An 18,772-nucleotide genomic window follows, 5' to 3' on the forward strand; every position below is an offset into this window, starting at 1 on the left:
CTATAAAGGTAACAATAATGAATGCAAAATAAGAGGTATGGAGTAGTTTCAACTACTACTATCAATTATTAAGTTATAATGACACATACATTAATCTCCTTTAGTTCAGATAGCCACTCTTTATATTCTTTAGTAATTTAAATTATCAAGTACTACAAAAGAACATAACAAGTAAAGAATATTGCATCTATAACAGTAACAAGAATCATAAACTTGCTACGGCTCACAAGAAATTGCTCTTACAAAGGTATTTGAACATTAAAAAAGTATACAAAGCAATGCACCATCGATAATCTAGTACTCCGTATTCTTTAAGAGGTTTAACACAACATTGATTTTATCGACTTTTAGCTCAAGGACTTATACACACTAATTCAACACACGAAAACGCAAAGCATAAAGGTACCTAAACTAGTAACTACTTAACATATCACAATATAACATCAACTGATATGCAAATAACATCTAATAACACACACACACACACACATAATCAAAGGTTCAAATGCTCAGTTCAGCTTCAGTACTTAATTGAAGAAAACGTAAAATGCCGATCAAACGACAACGAGTCACACAGAATCACAACTGCAATTGCGAATTATGCAGACGAGATGATGACGTCAACTAAAGTAAATAATTACAAATCAAACGTCCTAGGGTTATCAAACGCCCTAGGGTTTAATTACGATTAACAAAAATGAATAACCTAACAATGCTGTGTATAATAACAAAATTCAAGCTCGATAAGCATATAGTATCAATCAACATATATATTCATGTTTACAGAATAATTAATTATCAGATAAATTGATTGAATAAAGAGATTGTGAATACCTGAATTAAGAAGTTGAAGAATGTGTGTTGTTAGAGATTAAGGAAAATGTTGAAATAAAGAGAGTCTGTAGAGAGTCCAAAAAGAAGAGACCGATGGTGACTGGAAAGGTAAAGTAACGGCATGCACGAATATATTATGATTAACAACTTTACTAAATAAAAGCCACTCAACACGAATACACCTTTTTCCATTATCTTAATTCTTAAACACGTTTTCAATTCAAATTGATAATTTAAATTTATGATAATAATTGATTGATTGATATCTACGGAATAATTGATATTGATAAATAAATTAAGGTTGTGTTTGGGTTTGAGATTAGAAATTGGTTTTTTAGTATTTTATTTAGAAAATAAGTTGGGAAACAAAAAGTCACGGAATTATCTCGATAAGCTCACGTGCGGCACTTAGTCTCTACTAAGTCAGCCTTACTCGGACCTTATAACGATTCAAGTAACCAAAAGAGAAAATATTATAGAACAAGTGGAATTGAAGAAAATATTTATATTGTTTGAGAATGCTTTACAAGAGAGAATGTTTGAGATTTGAGGTGTGGTGTGTCAAATGAGACCACCCCTATTTATACTACTCCTAACACAAAATGGATGGCTAAGATTAATCTAAATCAATTGTTAGGATCTAAGTACTAGAAACTTCAAGTATATACATGGAGATAGATATTTCCATGAACATTCCATACCATTCCATGGAAGAACTCATGGGAAAGTTCTAGGGAGCTTCCATGATGTTCTTGGGCCTTCCATGAGGTTCTTGGGTTAAAACTCTTAATTGGGTCATAATCTTAGTGGGTTGGGCCACAAACTTGTTGGGTTGTGACATTCTCCCCCACCTAAGCTCGTGACGTCCTCGTCGTGTGATCCTCGTGATACTTCTTGATTTTGTCTGTGAACTGCCACAATAGGTCTTCGGCTTCCCAGCTTGCTTCACTATCGGGCAAGTTACGCCACTTAACTAGGTATTCTCTATAGCTCGGCACACCTCGTCTCCGTACCGTTCGATGCAACAAGATATCTTCCACTTCACGATCGAACGAAGTCGCAACTGCCATTGGTGCTCGTTTGGAAACTCCTCGTTCTGGGTCTTCCTCGTCCCCATGATAAGGTTTTAGAAAACTTACGTGGAAGACTGGATGAATCTTTAACTTGGGCGGTAGTTGAACTCGATAAGATACGTTCCCAACACGTCCAATTACTGGGAATGGGCCTTCATATCTCCGGATCAATCCTTTGTGCACCTTCCTAAATGTTTTGAATTGTTGAGGTAAAAGCTTCACCATCACTTAGTCCCCAACTTTGAACTCAACATGTCGTCTTTTCTCATCCGTCCATTTCTTCATTTTCTTGGCCGCCTTATCTAGTGATGCTCGCGCCAAGTCGGCTTGTTCGTGCCACTCCTTCATCGTTCTATAAGCAGCTGGGCTGCTTCCATCATATGAAGCGGCCAAAGCATTCGGGGTCAAAGGTTGGCGTCCTGTCACCAACTCAAAAGGACTCTTCCCCGTGGACTCACTCCTTTGCATGTTATAAGAGAACTGAGCAATATCAAGGAGCTTAGCCCAATCATGTTGATTTGCACTTACATAGTGTCGAAGATAGAGCTCCAATAGTGCATTCACCCTTTCTGTTTGTCCGTCCGTTTGGGGATGAAAACTCGTGGAGAAATTCAAGTCCGTCCCCATGATCTTGAACAACTCTGTCCAAAAACGCCCTGTGAACCTCGGATCTCGATCACTTACTATCACATGTGGTATCCCCCAATACTTCACCACATTCTTGAAAAATAGTTTTGCGGTTTCATCCGTGGTAACTTCGGATGATGCGGCTATGAAGGTACCATACTTAGAAAACCGGTCTACCACGACTATAATACTCCCACACCCTTCCGACTTGGGTAAGCAAGTAATGAAGTCCATGGAAACACTCTCCCATGGTCCTTTCGGTTTAAGTAGCGGCTGTAATAGTCCTCCTGGTTGGCGTTGCTCTATCTTGTCTTGTTGGCATATTAGGCATGTCCGCACGTACGTCTCTACGTCGTCTTCCATCCTTGGCCAATAATAAGTGCCTTCTACTAATGCCAGCGTCCTCTTGATACCTGGATGACCAGCCCACTTTGAATCATGACACTCCTTCAAGATTGTCCGTCTAAGATCACCCCACCTAGGCACATATAACCGGTCTCCTTTGGTGAATAATAGATCACCCTTGAGCCAAAACCTTCGCGTTTTCCCATCTCGAGCCAATCCAACAAGGTTTTTGGCTATAGAATCATGCTCTAATCCCTCCTTTATACGATCTTGAAGAAAGAATTGTGGTTTTGTGATCGCTGCAAACTCCGCCTTACGACTTAGGGCATCAGCTACCACATTGGCTTTCCCAGGCTTATACTCCAACACATAGTCAAATTCGGCTAGGAAGTCTTGCCAACGAGCTTGTTTGGGACTCAACTTCTTTTGGGTTTGAAAATAACTCGTTGCCACATTATCCTTCTTAATCACGAACCTTGATCCCAAAAGATAATGCCTCCATGTCCTCAAACAATGAACCACTGCCGTCATCTCCTTCTCCTGCACAGTGTACTTCCTTTCCGCCTCGTTAAGTTTTCGGCTTTCGAACGCGATTGGGTGACCCTCTTGCATTAGAACTCCTCCAATAGCAAAGTCCGATGCGTCTGTGTGTAACTCGAACGGAATGGTCACATCTGGAAGTCTCAACACCGGTTCTTCCATGACCGCTCCTTTCAACTCTTCGAATGCTGCTTGACATTTCTCATCCCACAACCAAGCTTTGTTCTTCTTTAACAATTCTGTCAATGGAGCCGCTTTCGCCGAGTATCCCTTGATAAAACGACGATAGTAGTTTACTAAACCAAGAAAAGATCATAAATCAGTCACCTTCGTTGGTGCCTCCCACTCTTGAATTGCCTTGACCTTAGCCCCATCCATGAGTAACTTCCCATTTTTAATTCGATGTCCAAGAAAATCCACCTCCTCTAATCTGAATGAACATTTCTCTAGCTTCACATACAACTCGTTGTCCCTTAGTACTTGGAATACTTGCTTCAAGTGCCTCACATGATCTTCCATGGTATCGCTATACACGACTATGTCATCCAAGTACACCACGACGAACTTGTCGAGGAAGTGGTGAAATAATTTGTTCATCAAAGTACAAAATGTGGCAGGGGCATTGGTTAAGCCAAAGGGCATGACTAGGAATTCATAAGCGCCATACCTCGTCACGCATGTGGTCTTAGCCTCATCTCCTTCGGCAATTCGGACTTGATAATATCCCGATCTCAAGTCTAACTTGGAGAAGTATCTCGCCTTCCCAAGTTGATCGAAAAAATCAGCAATAAGTGGGATTGGGTATTTGTTCTTGATAGTTACCTTGTTGAGTGCCCGGTAATCTATACATATCCTCAAGGACCCATCTTTTTTTCTTTGAAATAGCACCGGAGCACCATACGGGGATTTTGACGGTCGGATGTATCCCGCATCCAGCAACTCCTTGAGTTGTCTTCGCAACTCCTCTAACTCGGGTGGTGCCATTCGGTATGGGGCTTTGGAAGGTGGTTTTGATCCCGGCTCCAACTCGATCGCATGGTCAACCTCCCTTCTAGGTGGTAACTTCTTTGGTAACTCCTTGGGCATGACATCCTTGAACTCATCAAGGACCTTCTCAATTTCCTTGGGTACCTCTAGTTTTCCCTTATCTTTAACCGTCTCTTGCTTTGCTACCGCTAAATAGCATGTCTCATTCTTGTTGTACCCCTTCTTGAATTGCATGGCTGAAAGTGACTTGGATGCACTCTTGCTTCCACGTTCGGTTGACACCATACAAGTCTTCTCACCATCCAAGATACACAGTGAATTAGCAAACGACATAGGGAAACCGCGTACCTTATCTAGGAACTCCATCCCAAGTACCAACTTGAAGTCGTCCATAGGCACGACTGAGAGATCAATCATTCCTTCCCATTCTCCAATCTTCACATATACGTCTTTAGCCACCCCAATAATCGGTCTGGCACTCGTGTTCACCGTCTTCATCATGCCTCTCTCTTTTGTTTCCTTAAGTCCTAGCCTTTTGGCTTCATTGGTGGAGATAAAGTTATGAGTTGCTCCCGTATCCACCAAAGCTCGTACCCGATCTCCACAAATGTTAATATCTACGAATTGGAGTCCTTTAGCCACTACCTTGGGTATCTCCGTCTTGGCCTTGATTGCGTTGAGGATATGCATTGATCCTATGCACCGCTCCTCATCCTGACAACCCGCCTTTTGAGCTTCCATAGCATGAAGGCTAGCTTTCTTTAGACAATCTTGGGCTCTATGCGGTCCATCACATATGAAACATCCATCATTCTTGTAAGAAGTTTTTATGGTCTTGTTATTCCCGGTTGGTGGCTTACGTGTATTATCATTCCTTGATTGGGCGGGCTTATCTCCCCCACCTTTCTCATGGCTCACCCTTTTATCTTTTGACTTGAACGAATCTTTCATATTAGCATGGTCGACTAATGCCTCCGCTTGAGCAATTGCGTTGGCAAGGTCTTGGACTCCTCGTCTCTCCAACTCCGTTTTAGCCCAAGGTTGCAAACCATCGAGAAAATAGAAGAGAAGAATATCATCGGGAATATCTGGGACCTCCAGGCTAAGGTTCGTGAATTCTTTAATATACTCCCGAATCGTCCCGGAATGATGTAATTTACGTAGACGACTCATCGCATCCTTTTGAGCATTCTTGGGGTAGAATTGATTCTTAAGTTCAGTAAGGAAATCATCCCAAGTATCAATAGTAACCATACCTTTCTCGATATCTCCATATCGACGACGCCACCATAACGCTACGGTATCCTTCAGGTAACGGGTTGCCGTCTTGATCTTCATTGCATCATCCACTATGTTGACTCCCTCCAAGTATTGTTCCATCTCCCATATAAAATCATCAACCGCTCGGGCTTCCCGCTTCCCCACGAACGGTGACGGCTTGGGAACGTCCACCTTCAGAGCATTGCATCCAGTGTTGCCACCCCCACTAGCCATGAATCTCAAACAAGAGTTCATGTTGGTTTCTAAATCCACGAGGCATTGGTGAATAGTGGAGACCTCCCCCTCCATTTCGCCTCGCAACTTCGTAATCTCACCCATGAGCATACCTCTTAAGTCATGGATCTCACGTCGCATGTCAACGTCTAGCACGTTGATTGCACTCTTGCAATCATCTTTCAATTCGTCAAAGTCCCCGTCCAAACCATCCAAACGTTGGTGGACGTCCTTGACCTTTGCTTTCACGTCGTCCATGGATGTCTCTACATCAATGATCCTCTTGTCCAAGTTTGCGACAAAGTCTTTGGACATACCTAGGTTCTTCTTGGCTCCTTGGCGAGTCTCTACCCGACCACGAGTCTCATCACCCATCACACCACTTGTTGCGCTCACATTCTTCTCGGTCTCGGTTGTCATCTCCTTGAATCAACCTGGCTCTGATACCAAATGTCACGGACTTATCTCGATAAGCTCACGTGCGGCACTTGAAAGGACCCGTTCATATACATTATAAACGATTCACAATAGTTGATTACATTGCGAGGTATTTGACCTCTATATGATACATTTTACAAACATTGCATTCGTTTTTAAAAGACAATCTTTGTTTACATCGAAAATTGACAAGCATGCATACCATTTCATAATATCCACTATCCAACTATAAATTGATTTAATAATAATCTTTGATGAACTCAATGACTCGAATGCAACGTTCTTCGAAATATGCTATGAAAGACTCCAAGTAATATCTTTAAAATGAGCAAATGCACAGCGGAAGATTTCTTTAACACCTGAGAATAGACATGCTTTAAAGTGTCAACCAAAAGGTTGGTGAGTTCATTAGTTTATCATAATCATTTATTTACATCATTTTAATAGACCACAAGAATTTCATTTCCAGTTCTCATAAATATACGTCCCATGCATAGAGACAAAAATAATCATTCATATGGTGAACACCTGGTAACCGACATTAACAATATGCATATAAGAATATCCCCTATCATTCCGGGATCCTCCTTCGGACATGATATAAATTTCGAAGTACTAAAGCATCCGGTACTTTGGATGGGGTTTGTTAGGCCCAATAGATCTATCTTTAGGATTCGCGTCAATTAGGGTGTCTGTTCCCTAATTCTTAGATTACCAGACTTTAATAAAAAAGGGGCATATTCGATTTCGATAATTCAACCATAGAATGTAGTTTCAATTACTTGTGTCTATTTCGTCAAACATTTATAAAAGCGCATGTATTCTCAGTCCCAAAAATATAAAGGGTAAAAAAGCAAATGAAACTCACCATACTGTATTTTGTAGTAAAAATACATATAACGTCATTGAACAAGTGCAAGGTTGGCCTCGGATTCACGAACATATCAATATTGAGATTCAATATTGCAGGAAAGGTACGTAAACGCAACGGAGATAATAAACACTATATTGAACCTCACGAGCATACCCATGAACCATACTCAATCACCTCCATAGCTATAACCCATCATTTCCTTAATCCTATCCCACTCGAAAAAACAACTTCGAAATCACTCGAACAGCACTCCGTCGTAATATTTTATGTATACTAATAATATCTTGAGATAATACGGAGTAAATATATATATGTAAATCGATTGAGAGAGTATAGAGAAAACTATTTTCAAGTTTCTATGAAATAATGAAACCTATTGAATTCTATTTATAAAAAATTTTTGAATTATTAAAGTGAATTATTAAAGTATGAATTATTAAAGTGAATTATTAAAGTATTAATTATTAAAGTGAATTATTAAAGTATGAATTATTAAAGTGAATTATTAAAGTATGAATTATTAAAGTTAAAGTAAAGTAAAAATAAAGTAAAGGTAAAGTTTAAGTATAGTAAAAGTATAAAACTATGTACGTATAATACGCGTATAAATATATATAATATTAATTTAAATCATTATATATATTTAATAAAATAAAATATAAATATCGTTATCTTTATCATACTAGTTAAGTAATGAGTTGTCAAAAGTGGTTCTAGATATTTATAAAAGTTATATAAGTTTTAATAATAAAGTTCTTTTTAAACTGAAAACGTTTTTGTACGTTTGAAACTAAATAGATCAATCGAGTCTTTATGAGATTCAATCTTCCACTATCCTTTGTCTAGTTCTCAATGATTGACAATTTGTTCTTATTTATAAATCACTTTACCATTTTCCGAATATTGTTAAAATGGAAAGATTTCTCAAATCAACGTGGGCCTTTCAACAGAGACTTGTAATCATAATTCAATATATCTGATAATTCAATCATTTGATCTTATCTTCTAATTCCATTGATAAATATTTTGAAACAGATACAATCATATAAAGTATTTAATCTAATATTTTGTTTACGTTTCAAGTTATAATATATATACACATATACATATATAATCATATTCGTTTAATGGTTCGTGAATCGTTGGAACTTGGTCGAGGTTGAATGAATGTATGAACATAGTTTAAAATTCTTGAAATTTAACTTAACAAATATTGCTTATCGTGTCGGAAACATATAAAGATTAAAGTTTAAATTTGGTTGAAAATTTCTGGGTTGTCACAGTACCTACCCGTTAAAGAAATTTCGTCCCGAAATTTGAGTAGAAAGGTCGTGAATGATAATAAGTATGTTTTCATGATGCATACGGGCTAAAAATTAGAGTTTTATCATCAGCGAATAATTTGGATAAACAATCCATTTATATGAAGAGTACGAATGAAGCTAACATAGAAGAGTGAAATGAGTAAGTGTAAATTCATCTTATCATTTGACGTAGATATGATTGATTCCCAGATTTCAAGGGATTTGAAGAAAATCTTCTTAATAAGATTTGACTCTCCGGTAATCAAGGGAATTAGGATCCGCTTTAAATGCGATCGTCCATTTTAATTGTTCTGTCGGAGATTTTCTTATAAATTCACCTCCTTCGTTTCCTTACAACTCACACCTTCTGTTGATGCATTTTATGCAAGTCCCTAGACATCTACCCACGTCCATTGCAGGTACAACAGTTTACAGGCCACCATGATTGCTCGTTATTATCCTATACGTGTTTGTATGTGGTTACAGGAACTGCAGGAACGAGATTTAGATGTTTGACTATGTTAGACTTAGTTAGACGTACGAGTGAAGCCTCACTAGTACGGTTGACAGGCTCATATGCACGGTTGATGCTGAGCTAAGTCACAATTACAACCTAAATGATAAGACACGAGTGAGTGATCACCTGTACGGTTGATGAAGCCAACTCGTACGTGTGATGAATGAATCGTATGGGTGTGTCAACAGCAGGGGTATATAAAGTCTTATGTTCTTCATTTTAGGTTAAGCCTCTCATTTGTTACACACACTTAGATCTAGTGAGCTCCTTCGATTCTCTCTAAGTCCAAATCACCCAGGTGGTGAATAATAGCTCTAGGTGTTGATCTAATCACACTTGATTTAGTTGTGGTTTGACTAAATTAATCAAAAAAAACTTAACCTATTCACTAGAGGGTTTGATTCACTTATTCTGCCATTGTGTGAGTTAAATCTGTTGATTTCTAAGTTCCTATTCATGTTTCATCACCTTCTATTCTTTCCCCCTCAACTCATATTTTAAAGTATTCATCAATATGCTCCATCCAGTTCTGATTCTCGATATACTTCTAACTTTCATATCGGTCATTCTTCTTTTTTTCATCTACCGTCGGAAGAATCTATTTACTTCTACTATACTCTTAGATTTATAGTGTTCCTAGTTCTCCCGTGTCTTTATATTGCTATATGCATCGATATATATGGTTTATAATTTCTGGTTTGTCGTTGGGCTTTATATGTTCCCTTATATTTCAAAGTCTCTGCTTCTGTCTTCTATAATCATTATCATTCACAGTTAATGCTCTCTTTTATTTGCTGCAATTTATACCCCAATTTCTATTTCGGAGTTTTGTACTTTCATTTATTCTTCTTGCGATTAAGCACCGCTTGTAATGGTCCAGAATTCACAGATATGAATTTCGAAATGAACATTGTTAATGTTCTAGGAAGGAAATTGTGATGGCACGATCTTGACTTGTCAAATTATTAAAATACATTGGAAAAGGCCGAATCATCAAGAAATATTTTCTTGATATTTTAGAGGTTAAATAGAATACAAGAGTCGTATAACATGGCACATGATGATGTTATGATCTGTGAATCATCACGTTCCATTTAGAAACTCAGCATGACTTACTGTAATATAATCACATTGATCAAGTGTCATTATATTATACTAATTCATGCTTCAGTTCCCAACACTACTTCAAAATATTCCTATTTTAAACTTGAATGTTTCAGAATTTAGAAACTAAAATAGTTTCTTTTATGATGTAATACAAATAGCGCGAAGAGGTAAATGATTTCAAATAAGAAAAATTAAGAAAATATCTTCAGAAATATGGAGGATATTTATAATGAAAGATATGATGATATTTTAGAATTTCTAATATCAGAGGATGATGAAGAATATTGTCCGCAGGGGTTTAGAGTCAGAAGCAAGGTATTCGTTAATGACTTCAGCAGATACTGAATTATTTGGATCCTTTGAAGTCAGGTTCAGTCTTTGTAATTTGTTCACAGCCTCCTTCCTACTTTGCTCAATCCGTTTTCCAGTTCCAAGACTTCTCTTTTTCTGCGCTTTGCCAGCACACCTATTCATTATCATCAAACTTTTACTGTTAAGGTCGTTTATAGTTTTTTTTTTTTGCTGCTTCATCAGTATTTTTCCATTTTCGGAGAACCAATTCGTAGTTCGAAGTGTTTTTCAGAATCTTCACATTCAAATTAAGTCCAGAAGATATATGTTATATATACACATATAACTGTTGGCGTAGACATGCTGCGAGATTTCAAAATACTGATTGCTAATTCCTAATGATTCGTATGGAAATTCTCATTACAAGATGCGAAGTAGTAAATGATGGGGTTTCAATGAATAATTATAATGACTTTTTGGAGAGGCTAAAGTCAAAGGGTAATGAAGTTGTTGATACATCTGTTAATAATGTGGTGGAATGTAAAAGGTTCCCTGATAACGATGGTGTATATCTCAAGGTTATAATAAGGTTAGTCTGACTGAAAAGTCGAAGTTGACCTGCTGGAGCTGTGACAAAACTGGCTACTTTGAATAGGAGTCGCAAAGTTATTTTTGCTAATAAATGCTAAAGAATCTGACGCGGATACGTTGTTTAAACTTTTACTTTGGTTTCAAGAGTTTTTCGGGTACATAACTGTGGGTAACATGTGGTTGGATCATCATCTCGATTGCTCATCATTCGGAGTGTCTTCAGAAATTTTCGAAGGGTTTGAACACAGATTGTAATCGTTAACATACATTTGATGTTTTAACACAGTTTTGAAGTCAAAATATAGCTTGTGAAAGATGTAAGGATCTAAGAGTGATGATTTTGGTCATATCTCAAGTTGAATTTTGAGATTTCAAAATCAGAATATGTAATTAAATTTTGAGTGAGTATGGTTGTTTTGATTTCTATAAAAGAATGTATATTGTTGTGAAAGTAGGGAGTATAATGGATGATTTGCTGAATCAGATTCGAATATTGTAATATATTAATTGTGAATTTATATATCTCTCGGGTGTTACCTACCCGTTAAAAAAAATTTCACAATTAATATTTTGTACAAAAGAATTTTATTACAGTCTTTATGAAAATATATATATATGTATATTTTCTTCAGATGTAACATAGATTTAATGAGTTAATGTTAAATTAAACTCATTTGATTTACGGTTGAAACTAGAATTGAATAATCCCTAAAGGCTTTAAAAAGTACATAACTTTTACGCAGTATTTCTTTAATGACATTGAAATTATGAATCAATACTTCGTTATTTGTTGATGTATGATGTTCGGTTAGTGGAATTCTTGTGAATTTCGCAAAGTACGAATGATGTTATCTGAAAAGTTTCGGGTACATCGATGATGAAAGTGTAAAATCAAATATATACTTGATTTATTATGAATTGGAATTTGTTGAATTGCGACAGAGATTGTAGTTAACGCTGGTTAAGTTGCGGCCGAAGGACGTACATTATTGCATATTTGTAATATGAATTAACCGAGTAGTTAAGATTCACACACAATAGCTTAGCACGGAAAGATTTATTTTTATTTCAAAATATATAAAATATACATATAATTTCTTCAAAGGGAATGAGTTAATTCTTCATAACTCATTGATACAATATACGGGTTATTGATTCGTAATGATGTCCATAGTGATTCTCGAGCTGACGGAGTTTGTGATGTTATAGGTGTTGTTGATTCTGATGTTGACTGTACTGATGATGCTGGTGACGCTGACGGTACTGTTGATGCTATTGGTAAAACAAGTTTAGCTTGTTAATCACACACCATTTTTGTCAGGGTTTCTACTCTTCCTTCTATCATTTTGGTTCGCTTAACTGATTTATGGTTAGGGCTAGATTAGATAATCTCTAAGACTTTAGAGATTACATAATCTGCGCGAAATGTTTCTCCAATGAAGTTATGAATTAATACTTTGTCGGTTATTATTGTTGGTATTCCTTGGTATCTACAGGGCGTATGACATTGGTGCTCGTGGGACAGAGTGTAAAGTTGAGGTTTACGACGTGGTTGTGGTTGGGGGTGGTAATGGTACTATTGGCGTTGATGATGGTGTTACTGGTTATGCTGCTGATGCTGCTGCTGGTGTTTGTAATCTCTGCACCATATTCTCCAAAGCCACTACCCGAGCGCGAAGCTTGTTGACTTCTTCTATTACACCGGGGTGATTGTCGGTTCGGACGAGCGGATAAATAAAATCTAAAATTTGATGTAATATATAATCGTGATGAGATACTCTGGAAATGAGCGAGAAAATGGTGTTTCGAACAGGTTCGCCGGTAAGTGCTTCAGGTTCTTCATCAAGAGGGCAATGTGGTGGATGGAAGGGATCACCTTCTTCTTGTCTCCAATGATTGAGGAGGCTACGAACCCATCCCCAATTCATCCAGAATAGGTGATGACTGATTGGTTGATCTATTCCGGTCACACTGCTTTCGGAGCTGGAGTGGGATTCCATTTTGAAATCCGAGGAACTTGAATTAATGATGAATTCCATTTCGTATGATTGAATAAGGATTTTTATTATTTTTTTTTCGATATGAAATGATTTTCGGTTATCGGATGGTATTCTAATTACATAGAATATCCATATATATAGAACAAAAGATTTCGTAAATTACGGAGGAATTTACGGGATATATCAGGCAACGTTTACAGTAATAGATACGATAAGATATGATTTAGCAGATACGCTAAGATATGAATTTTTGTCTATACACTATTCATGCAATCAATGCAGCAAGACGTGTCTTAGACTAAAAATGATAAGCAGGTAATTTCCTGAAGATGATAAGTAATTAATTTTTGACACAAAATGATAAGCAAAACTATTGACGTGCAGACACGGTCGAAGTCCAGACTCACTAATGCATCCTATCGACTTATCTGTTAGACACACTAATGCAGACCTGGTTCGCTAAGACCACCGCTCTGATACCAACTGAAAGGACCCGTTCATATACATTATAAACGATTCACAATAGTTGATTACATTGCGAGGTATTTGACCTCTATATGATACATTTTACAAACATTGCATTCGTTTTTAAAAGACAATCTTTGTTTACATCGAAAATTGACAAGCATGCATACCATTTCATAATATCCACTATCCAACTATAAATTGATTTAATAATAATCTTTGATGAACTCAATGACTCGAATGCAACGTTCTTCGAAATATGCTATGAAAGACTCCAAGTAATATCTTTAAAATGAGCAAATGCACAGCGGAAGATTTCTTTAACACCTGAGAATAGACATGCTTTAAAGTGTCAACCAAAAGGTTGGTGAGTTCATTAGTTTATCATAATCATTTATTTACATCATTTTAATAGACCACAAGAATTTCATTTCCAGTTCTCATAAATATACGTCCCATGCATAGAGACAAAAATAATCATTCATATGGTGAACACCTGGTAACCGACATTAACAATATGCATATAAGAATATCCCCTATCATTCCGGGATCCTCCTTTGGACATGATATAAATTTCGAAGTACTAAAGCATCCGGTACTTTGGATGGGGTTTGTTAGGCCCAATAGATCTATCTTTAGGATTCGCGTCAATTAGGGTGTCTGTTCCCTAATTCTTAGATTACCAGACTTTAATAAAAAAGGGGCATATTCGATTTCGATAATTCAACCATAGAATGTAGTTTCAATTACTTGTGTCTATTTCGTCAAACATTTATAAAAGCGCATGTATTCTCAGTCCCAAAAATATAAAGGGTAAAAAAGCAAATGAAACTCACCATACTGTATTTTGTAGTAAAAATACATATAACGTCATTGAACAAGTGCAAGGTTGGCCTCGGATTCACGAACATATCAATATTGAGATTCAATATTGCAGGAAAGGTACGTAAATGCAACGGAGATAATAAACACTATATTGACCTCACGAGCATACCCATGAACCATACTCAATCACCTCCATAGCTATAATCCATCATTTCCTTAATCCTATCCCACTCGAAAAAACAACTTCGAAATCACTCGAACAGCACTCCGTCGTAATATTTTATGTATACTAATAATATCTTGAGATAATACGGAGTAAATATATATATGTAAATCGATTGAGAGAGTATAGAGAAAACTATTTTCAAGTTTCTATGAAATAATGAAACCTATTGAATTCTATTTATAATAGATTTTTGAATTATTAAAGTGAATTATTAAAGTATGAATTATTAAAGTGAATTATTAAAGTATGAATTATTAAAGTGAATTATTAAAGTATGAATTATTAAAGTGAATTATTAAAGTATGAATTATTAAAGTATGAATTATTAAAGTTAAAGTAAAGTAAAAATAAAGTAAAGGTAAAGTTTAAGTATAGTAAAAGTATAAAACTATGTACGTATAATACGCGTATAAATATATATAATATTAATTTAAATCATTATATATATTTAATAAAATAAAATATAAATATCGTTATCTTTATCATACTAGTTAAGTAATGAGTTGTCAAAAGTGGTTCTAGATATTTATAAAAGTTATATAAGTTTTAATAATAAAGTTCTTTTTAAACTGAAAACGTTTTTGTACGTTTGAAACTAAATAGATCAATCGAGTCTTTATGAGATTCAATCTTCCACTATCCTTTGTCTAGTTCTCAATGATTGACAATTTGTTCTTATTTATAAATTACTTTACCATTTTCCGAATATTGTTAAAATGGAAAGATTTCTCAAATCAACGTGGGCCTTTCAACAGAGACTTGTAATCATAATTCAATATATCTGATAATTCAATCATTTGATCTTATCTTCTAATTCCATTGATAAACATTTTGAAACAGATACAATCATATAAAGTATTTAATCTAATATTTTGTTTACGTTTCAAGTTATAATATATATACACATATACATATATAATCATATTCGTTTAATGGTTCGTGAATCGTTGGAACTTGGTCGAGGTTGAATGAATGTATGAACATAGTTTAAAATTCTTGAAATTTAACTTAACAAATATTGCTTATCGTGTCGGAAACATATAAAGATTAAAGTTTAAATTTGGTTGAAAATTTCTGGGTTGTCACAGCACTTAGTCTCTACTAAGTCAGCCTTACTCGGACCTTATAACGATTCAAGTAACCAAAAGAGAAAATATTATAGAACAAGTGGAATTGAAGAAAATACTTATATTGCTTGAGAATACTTTACAAGAGAGAATGTTTGAGATTTGAGGTGTGGTGTGCCAAATGAGACCACCCCTATTTATACTACTCCTAACACAAAATGGATGGCTAAGATTAATCTAAATCAATGGTTAGGATCTAAGTACTAGAAACTTCAAGTATATACATAGAGATAGATATTTCCATGAACATTCCATACCATTCCATGGAAGAACTCATGGGAAAGTTCTAGGGAGCTTCCATGATGTTCTTGGGCCTTCCATGAGGTTCTTGGGTTAAAACTCTTAATTGGGTCATAATCTTAGTGGGTTGGGCCACAAACTTGTTGGGTTGTGACAATAAGCTAACCTACTCAATTTTTTTTTGAAAGGCAAGGCTCTATTTGTATTAAAAAGAAAAGAGATCTGTACATCAAGTAGGGCTGCTGCTATACAAAGAGAAAAATGAAGTAGCCCGAACAAATATTTATCCTATCTGTACATTGTAGAACATCACAAAATAAATTTTATAGATTAACCGTTATCTAAATAAACTGAAGGATTCACAAGCCATTGATTCCAATCCCATTGTTTCTTCCGCGAACGTATTGAGATCCATTCAAAACTCTTTATTTGGATTTCGTTTAAAATCACCGAACCACTCCACCACTTTTTCTTGAATATTTTCTGGTTACGATTTTTTCATATGTAGTATCCACAAATCCACTCAATGGCTTGCCATATAACATAATTTCGTTACAGACATATCGCCACGTTAAAAACATATTACCACGTTAACATCACTTCAATATTTTTTCCTATCACTAAGAGCATTGGAAATGGTGACGCGTTAACTCGATTTTCTGTTCAAAGTTCTAATTTTGAAATGTAAATAGTGGAGGAGTAGTTCATTCTTCCGTCCAGAATTATGAAAAAATTACTTTATGATTAATATTTATTTTGTTTGATTTAACAAATAAAATTAAGATGTACAATAAATCTTGACCTCCAAAGCAAAACAGAGAATGAGAGAGAAAGTGAGGAGAGAGAGCGGTGGAGCATGGAGATCACGAGAGAGGTACAATGGTGGACTTCAAGACCGGTTAACGTGGCTATTCGGAACTCATTTGACATCGTTCATGTTCTTTAACTTCCTAGATTCATGGACAGTTGCAGATTTATGAAAAACCTTCAAACCGTTTGGTGACTTAATAGACATTTATATGGTAGGAAAAAGACTCAAAAACGGGAACAAATTCGCTTTTGCAAGATTCGTTAACGTTGGTTGCAATGATCAACTTCTTGCCGATCTAGAAAAGATCACCTTCAGAGGGTTGCAAATCAAAAATTTTAGGGCGTATTGATGTCGTGCGAGGTGTATATAAAATAGCTTATATTTTTACAGGAAATACTATTAAATACGATACAATTTACACAAGATATTTATTTATTTAGAGAATGGATATACTTAAACCTTGCTACAACACTTATAGGCAGTGTACCTAATCGTACAGTAGTGTAGTTTTTAGTAAGTCCGGTTCGTTCCACAGGGAATCTTTTTTAAACAAAGCTTAACGCTATATTAGTTTACTTTTATAAAAATACAAATATATATATAAGTAATATTATTATTATAAAGGGGGTTTTTTACCGTTTAATGACCGGTTTGTCGATTTTTAAAACTTTAGTCGCAGTTAAAACCAAATGTAAAGTAATAAATACAAGACTTAATTTAAAGCGTAAATTAAATAACGATAATGAAATTGCGAATAATAAAAGTGCGCTAAAATAAACTTACGATAATTAAAAGTACAATAATTAAAAGTGCAATTAAATATAATAACAATAAATATGCGATAATTAGAAGTGCAATTAAATATAAAATAAAGGAAATTAAATATGAAATAAAAGAATTATGCTTATTTAAACTTCCGTAATCATGATGTTTGACGTGTTGATTTTAATTTTAAGCCCATGGGTTAATTGTCCTTTGTCCTGGATTATTTAATATGTCCATACGAATTTGTCCATAATAGTCCATCAGTCATAAATATAAAGAGCGAAAGCCTTCGTCAAATTATTCTTATTCCCGAAGTCAAATATTCCAACTAATTGGGGATTCGAATTGTAACAAGATTTTAATACTTTGTTTAATGAATACACCAGGTTATCGACTGCGTGTAAACCAAGGTTTTACTACTTTGTTAACAATTACACCAATTACCCTTGAATGTAATTCACCCCTGTTTCAACAAGTCTATTAACTATTAATCCAGTTCCGTATCCAGTAAAATGAATAATTATTGGTATTTATAGATATCCCGCCCACCGTACCCAGTCAAGCGTATGTGGTTATATATAAATACGTCGAATTATAAGTTTGTATATTAAATTAACAAGGTATTGTTTAGTTAATATAAAACCCATTAATAGCCCATAGTCTAATTTCCACAAGTGTCGTTCTTTTGTCCAAACCCCAATTATGGTACAAAGCCCAATTACCCAATTTTAGTAATTAGCCCAACATCATGATTACTTCGGATTAAATAAGCATAATAATAACTTAGCTATGAGACATTAATATAAAAAGGTTGAATATAACTTACAATGATTAAAAATAGCGTAGCGTTACACGGACAGAATTTCGACTTACACCCTTACAACATTCGCTAACATACCCTTATTATTAGAATTATAATTAAAATTAAAATATAAATTATAATATAAATATAAATATTTTACGATATAGATAGAGAGATGGATGGATTTTTGGTGGTCTTTTGCGATCAGAATTCGTTTGCTTTTATAGGGATTTTCAAAACTTGGGGCTCCGCGACTCGCGGCCCTTTTGGCCTTCAAACTCCGCGAGTCGCGGAGTTTGCTTTTACAGCTCACACGAGTTTGGCTCTTTATTTACCGACGGTTTTATAAATAAATATAATATATTAAATAATTATAAGAATTATTTAAATATTATATTATATTTATGTGCATAGTTGACTTGTAATTTTTAGTCCGTTGCGTTGAGCGTTGAGAGTTGACTCATGTCCCGGTTCCGGATTTTCGAACGT

Source organism: Rutidosis leptorrhynchoides, chromosome 5 (assembly GCF_046630445.1).
Source record: "Rutidosis leptorrhynchoides isolate AG116_Rl617_1_P2 chromosome 5, CSIRO_AGI_Rlap_v1, whole genome shotgun sequence".
Lineage (NCBI taxonomy): Eukaryota > Viridiplantae > Streptophyta > Magnoliopsida > Asterales > Asteraceae > Rutidosis > Rutidosis leptorrhynchoides.